General features: G+C 45.3%; 1 pseudogene; it reads right to left on the bottom strand.

The window, feature by feature from the left end:
- Nucleotides 1-7,491, bottom strand: part of LOC132470950 (transcriptional enhancer factor TEF-5-like) — a 15,162-nt pseudogene extending 7,671 nt beyond the window's left edge.
- Between the last annotated feature and the right edge of the window lie 9 nt (nucleotides 7,492-7,500).

The following is a 7,500-nucleotide window of genomic DNA, read 5'->3' as shown; positions in this document are numbered from 1 at the left end:
GTGGTGGTGGTGGTGTAGTGGTGGTGGTGTAGCAGTGGTGTAGTGATAGTGTAGTGGAGCAGAGCCGACCTGGCTGGGCCCGTCCGCTCATGTGTCAGCGCGAGGGTTCAGGTGTCGCTATGAGACACCTTGTCCGCGGGCTGGTATGCAAGGTTAGTGGCTGAGACGCGACCCGAGGAGCCGAGTGTAACCTCCGATTCAGAGCATCACGATGCAGCGAGCGAAATCTATTTTCCAACGACGAATCAAATTGGAGTTTTTCTGATCATTTTGTCCTTTTTGTCGTTTAAGGGCCTCCATTTCAAACAAATGTTCTCCTCACAATACGCTGTGATACTAATGCCGTATCGTATACAAAGCAGGGCCACAGCCTACCAGTCATAGGCCCCTGTCAGCAAGCTTACCTTCCCTTCCAATAGGCCTCTTTCAACAGGCTGCCCTAAGCCCTCCCTCCCTGTAGGCCTCCTTGAAGCCGCCCTAAGCCCTAAGCCCCTCCCTGTAGGCCTCCTTGAAGCCGCCCTAAGCCCTAAGCCCTCCCTGTAGCCTCCTTGAAGCCGCCCTAAGCCCTCCCTGTAGGCTTCCTTCAGCAGGCTGCCCTAAGCCCTAAGCCCTCCCTGTAGACCTCCTCCAGCATTCCGCCATAAGCCCTAAGCCCTCTGTAGACCTCCTCCAGCAGGCCGCCCTAAGCCCTCTGTAGACCTCCTCCAGCAGGCCGCCCTAAGCCCTAAGCCCTCTGTAGACCTCCTCCAGCAGGCCGCCCTAAGCCCTAAGCCCTCTGTAGACCTCCTCCAGCAGGCCGCCCTAAGCCCTGTATCAGTGGTCGCTCCCGGTCCGAGCGTCTGCTCATGAAGCATCAGTGCAGGAAACAAACAACACAGAGTGACGGCCGGACCGGGTCCTCACGGGGCAGGGTATTGGGGTACAGGGGGTATCAGGGTATTGGGGTACAGAGGGTATCAGGTCATCAGGGTATCGAGGTGCGGGGGTGTCAGGGTACGGGCTTGGAGGGGAACTTACGCGTGGCTGTTGCGACCAAGGCCCAGATGCCTCCCGTGGTTGAGATCTAGAACCAGACTGATGTGCACAAAGTGGATCTGTTAAACAAGCCAGCCGGTTTGCACAGCTCCCTTACTTTAGACTCCCTCATAACAACCACGTCAGACCCCCTCATAACAACCACTACAGACCCCTCATAACAACCACTACAGACCCTTCATAACGACCGCTACAGACCCCTCATAACGACCGCTACAGACCCCCTCAGAACGAATCCCCCTGTATCTACAGCCCAATCGTATCCCTCGTCCCATTGCCACCTCTGCTCTGACTGGTTTGTGTTGATGATTGACGGATTCCAATTGTCGAAATCCGATCCCACCCACCTCTCCTCACCTCTTTAACTAATAGGAGGGTTGCCATGGCTATAACTACTGGCCAATTATGGGATATACTTACTCCTGAGAAGGTCCAGGCTGCCCTGGGATTGATGAAGGCCAGAACTGAAAAATAAGAAGATAAGAAATAGAGTTTGAAACATTTAGAACGAATACGATGACACAACCCTGCAGGTATTAGAGCTCTAGCAGTGCTCCCTAACCCTGGCAGTATTAGAGCTCTTACCAGTTTAACCCTTAACCCTGGCAGTGTTAGAGCTCTTACCAGTTTAACCCATAACCCTGGCACATGTTAGAGCTCTACCAGTTTAACCCTTAACCCTGGCAGTATTAGAGCTCTTACCAGTTTAACCCATAACCCTGGCAGTATTAGAGCTCTACCAGTTTAACCCATAACCCTGGCAGTATTAGAGCTCTACCAGTTTAACCCATAACCCTGGCAGTATTAGAGCTCTACCAGTTTTAACCCATAACCCTGGCAGTATTAGAGCTCTACCAGTTTAACCCATAACCCTGGCAGTATTAGAGCTCTACCAGTTTAACGCATAACCCTGGCAGTATTAGAGCTCTACCAGTTTAACGCTTAACCCTGGCAGTATTAGAGCTCTACCAGTTTAACCTTAACCCTGGCAGTATTAGAGCTCTACCAGTTTAACCCATAACCCTGGCAGTATTAGAGCTCTACCAGTTTAACCCATAACCCTGGCAGTATTAGAGCTCTACCAGTTTAACCCATAACCCTGGCAGTATTAGAGCTCTTACCAGTTTAACCCATAACCCTGGCAGTATTAGAGCTCTACCAGTTTAACCCATAACCCTGGCAGTATAGAGCTCTACCAGTTTAACCCTTAACCCTGGCAGTGTTAGAGCTCTACCAGTTTAACCCATAACCCTGGCAGTGTTAGAGCTCTACCAGTTTAACCCATAACCCTGGCAGTGTTAGAGCTCTACCAGTTTAACCCATAACCCAGGCAGCGTTAGAGCTCTACCAGTTGAACCCATAACCCTGGCAGTATTAGAGCTCTACCAGTTAAACCCTGGCAGTATTAGAGCTCTATCAGTTTAACCCATAACCCTGGCAGCGTTAGAGCTCTACCAGTTGAACCCATAACCCTGGCAGTGTTAGAGCTCTACCAGTTGAACCCTTAACCCTGGCAGTGTTAGAGTTCTACCAGTTGAACCCTTAACCCTGGCAGTGTTAGAGCTCTACCAGTTGAACCCTTAACCTGGCAGTGTTAGAGCTCTACCAGTGAACCCTTAACCTGGCAGTGTTAGAGCTCTACCAGTTGAACCCTTAACCCTGGCAGTGTTAGAGCTCTACCAGTTGAACCCATAACCCTGGCAGTGTTAGAGCTCTACCAGTTGAACCCATAACCCTGGCAGTGTTAGAGCTCTACCAGTTGAACCCTTAACCCTGGCAGTGTTAGAGCTCTACCAGTTGAACCCTTAACCCTGGCAGTGTTAGAGCTCTACCAGTTGAACCCTTAACCCTGGCAGTGTTAGAGCTCTACCAGTTGAACCCATAACCCTGGCAGTGTTTAGAGCTCTACCAGTTGAACCCATAACCCTGGCAGTGTTAGAGCTCTACCAGTTGAACCCATAACCCTGGCAGTGTTAGAGCGTGTGTTGTACCGCAGCAGGGCCAGACCAGAGTCTGTCTTACCCTGGCTGGGTTGGGGTAGGGTGCTGGGGGCAGCGGGGGCAGGTGGCTCTTGATGAGGTTGGGGGAGACGATCTGGGGCCGACGACAGGGCGGCCATGTTCTGCAGGGCCTTGTCCTTAGAGGCTTGATCCTGGGTTCGGGAGGGAGCGGGTGAGCGGAGGGAAGAATACCACAGCTGGAGGTCATTTAAGGGGCCCCCCCGGTTGATGGTTTACCACCAGGTGGGATCAAATCTCTCTAAATCCAGCCTCAAGCGACGCCACCCCAGATGCATGATGGGTAGATGGATCCGTCTACCCAGCCTACCTGGTGGACTGTACCAACTGGTGAGATTGATCTATCCAATCTTTGTCCACATCTGGGTGACAATCCCACTTGTGATTTCACTAAAGATCGTCAACCATTTTAGCTGTTGTTAAAATAGTCCTTAATTTACAGGGAGCGTTGCCTTGACTACAGTGCCTTCAGCAGTCATGGGAACAGAAAGGTAATGCTTGCCTGGTAATCTGGTTATATTATTAATTGAATTAACAGAGACGATATACATTTAGTTAATGTCCTAAAATTAGCTAGAATGCTGACTCAAGTCAAATCTTGTTCACTTGATTTAAATAGTGATACAAAACAAGTACTGCATTGCATATGAGTCAATTAAAAATAAAAGGCAAAGGCTGTTCTGTTCAGTATTAAGATACACTAAATCTGAGGGTTTAATGTGAGAAAAAACACATTCTTGATATAATGAAAATTACTTAACATTAAGAAAAAAAACACATATCTTAAACATTTGGAAAACAAAGCAAGAGAAAGCACAACTTTAGAGGATTAGAGGAAGAGGAAAAGAAAGAGAGAGCGGTCAGGAACATGTAGAAAAAGCACCTGTGTGGTTCTGTTGTTCGTCCTGAGACAAGTAAAGGTTGGGTGACATAAAGATCAAATACTGAGCAGTACCATTACATCATATGTGAATTTCGAGCAAACTTTAATGAATTAAGATGAGAACGATCTTGAAAGGTCTTAAAAGACCGACACAAAAGAAATAAAACAAAGTCACCCAAAAAGTTGGGAAAACCAGGATTTCGGTAAATTAAACAAGCTTTGAATTACGGAAACTACAAGTTTGTCCGCCACTACGAAATTTAAAATAAATGTGCCATTTATTTATTCATCCATGTATTTTTTGTTTCCTCCCTATCCTCTTTATCTTGTCTCTGAGGCGACAGGCACAGATATCGGTAGCTAGCGATAGCTGGTTTAGCTCGGGGCATATCCTCCTCAAAGAGATCCCGACAAAAAAAAGACCTAAAATCAAAGAGCAACACCCAAGTGCAAGCAAAGCTACACCTGCGTATGTGCCGGCAGGCCCAAGACGGCTCCGCAGGGAGGGGGATGCAAAGCGACAGTGGAGACTACCGAGAGGTCCTCAGCACTGTTGAACCACGCAGAGCAGCGTTGCAGTGCAGTGCCATGCCAGCAGAGGGCAGCAGCAACCAGGATAAATATACCACACTGGTAAGCGAATGGAGGGGGGAAGCTATTGCACAAGTCAAAATCACTTACCAAATTCATTGCCTAAATCGGAAAACAGAGAAATCATTAGTTCTAGAATGTCTCTAATGCTGTGGTGAGATACATTTCATGGTTTTCTTGGTTTTGTTCTGTTCAGGCGTGGCTGTGTGGAGCTTCTGCTCTTTGCAGACACAGCGCTGACACGTGTGTGTTATGTTAGGCTGGACGTGTCACGCAGAAATTAATTTAAACAGCATAAATAACTGCTTAGGTGTTAGGTCTGAAGACTATTGCTGTTCACTATAAATTATGAATTATGGGGGCTGTATGAAATATACTTTGTAATTCCAGATTGTTTTAGATAGCTCTAGGTAAATTTAAACGTTCATTATAAAAAACGATAAAAAGCTAAATAAAAAAACGATTATATATATATATATTGATATACATATTGTTATAATAATAATGTATTATCATTATTATCCGAACAGACTAAAAAGGAGTGTAGGTAGTCTGTTTGCTGTGTTAATGTCCTGTACTAAGTAAGCAATTATATTAGGTTGCATTTATAAAATAATAACATATTATATATTATGTTATTGTGAAATGAGTAAAGCTGATAATTGTTTGTGGGGCTAACAGAGAATACTGTCTGTTACAGAAATCTCTTATAAATACTGAAAAATATAAATTCACTTATTCAGTATTAGCAAAGCCAATGCACAAAAGGAACATATCTTTTCAATCCATTTATTAATTGTGACATGGCACAACTAATACATGAATTGCAAAGGTTTAGATTCACAATCAGGAGAGTCAATCGATTCAAGAGAAGATGCGGTATAGGATCAGTGAATTTGCCGGATTGGATCATTAGATTAATGCAAATGCCAGGAAATTACAGAAATAGATAGGGATTCTTCTAGTTTATAGAGGGACTCTGCTGTAAGATATCTCCCAAGAGGTATTTTGTTAAGACGAAAGAAAGGTTCTCTCTCAGCTCAGACTGACACGATTAAACATAATCCAAAACAACAATCCCCATTATAGATTCACACAAGACCAGCTTCTACAGTATTGCAATAATAGAACAGAGAACGGGAAGGAGGCATAAAACTAATAAGTTACAGGTTATAGGTCAAATGATTACGATTGTTACTCTTCAGAGAAGTCAGACAGGGAATAATGTCACACAGTGAAAAGTATTACGTCAAAGAAATGGAATATATCAAAGAAATGGAATATATCAAAGAAATGGAATACATCAAGGAATTAGAAAAAGAAAAAAAAAGAGAGAGGAAGTCACAGAAAGGAAAAGGTTGGAAATAGAAAAAGGAGGAGGAGGAAATTGGGAAAAAGCTGTATTGGGGCGTAGAACGACCATGCGCAAAAATAAAGACAGGGACAATAAATTTCAACACTAAGCTCATCATCATAGCGTGAAGTTGTACTATGGCAGTGGCTGCACCAACATTCAGGCTAAGTACGCTCTTATTGTGAAGGAATGAGGAGGTGGTGGAAGGTTGTTGCATGTCCCTAAAGCGTGAATATAGGTCCTACAGGTTATTGGTTATGGGCTGAAACCATTTTGCATGCACGATGCAGAAGCAGAGCCTAAAAATTAAATATTTTTAAAGTATTATTCAGTGTTTAGAAAGCGTGAATCCTAAAAAGAAAAATGGGATGCATCCGGCAAGCAAAGCTCAGTTTTAAAATCGTCCACGCATCAAAAACAACCGACAGATTTACGTCAAGCTTTTGCTCTTTAAAGTAGAAAAAAAAAAGGGTGCACAAGCAAACCGGTGAGCGGCCAATCCGAGACGAACAAGCCAAGCGTGTCCCCCCAGCCACCCGTAGCCCCCTGGCAGCGCATACCTTCAGCTTCGACTGGGATCTCGCGAGACTTTCTCCGGGCGAGAACCTGCAAGTGGCTAGAAACCTGCGGAGGAGAGGAGCCGGAGGAGGAGGAGGATGGAGGAGGAGGAGGAGGAGGAGAAGAGAAGGATACAAGGGAGGAAGGGAAGGAGAGGAAGAGGAAGAGCCGTAACCAAAAGAGGAAGGAGAGAGAGGCCCCCTGTCTGTAGTTCTGGGGGGCCTTTGAGCAGGACCCACCTTGATACCGGCTGGTACTCGCGCACTTCTTCCGCGCTAGCACCTGAATGTGACTAGACACCTGGGGCGTGGTGAGACAGCATTTGAGCGGATCAAGTATGAGAACATGCAGGTTCACGTCACGCACACCTAAATACACACACCCATGCACACACACTCACAAACATAGAGACAAACACACACTAGAAAGCACAACACACAGAGGACACACACACACATTAACAGACAGACATTCACACACACACACACACACACACACACACACACACACACACACACACACACACACACACACACACACACACACACACACACACTAACATGCATAGAGACAGACACACTAACACTTACACACACAAACACACATAGAGCCACACACAAACTCATACACACAAACACACATACACATAGACACACACACTAAGACACACACACAAACACACACACACACACACACACACACACACACACACACACACACACACACACACACACACACACACACACACACACACACACATCTCTCTTTTTTGGTTTCAGACAAAACCTTGCATACAAATAAATTTGCTTTGGAATATATGAAGATATTATGTACGATTATGCTCTATATGTCTTAACATAACGTTATCTTAAATCGGTTTCTACTTATGTATGCATTTAATTTTTAGAGTGTATCATGACAATTTTCTTTACCTGTTTTCGTGTCCGTGTTTTTCCTGTCCTCAGCTTTATGTACCTTGCTATCAATTCATTGGCGACCTGCAGCCAAAAAACAAACACAACAAACAAAAAAAGGTCTTGATTAGAAACAGTTGACGATGA

Source organism: Gadus macrocephalus, chromosome 13 (assembly GCF_031168955.1).
Source record: "Gadus macrocephalus chromosome 13, ASM3116895v1".
NCBI classification, from domain to species: Eukaryota; Metazoa; Chordata; class Actinopteri; order Gadiformes; family Gadidae; genus Gadus; species Gadus macrocephalus.
Note: the sequence above shows the minus strand (reverse complement) of the source record. Positions and strands in the feature narration are given on the sequence as shown.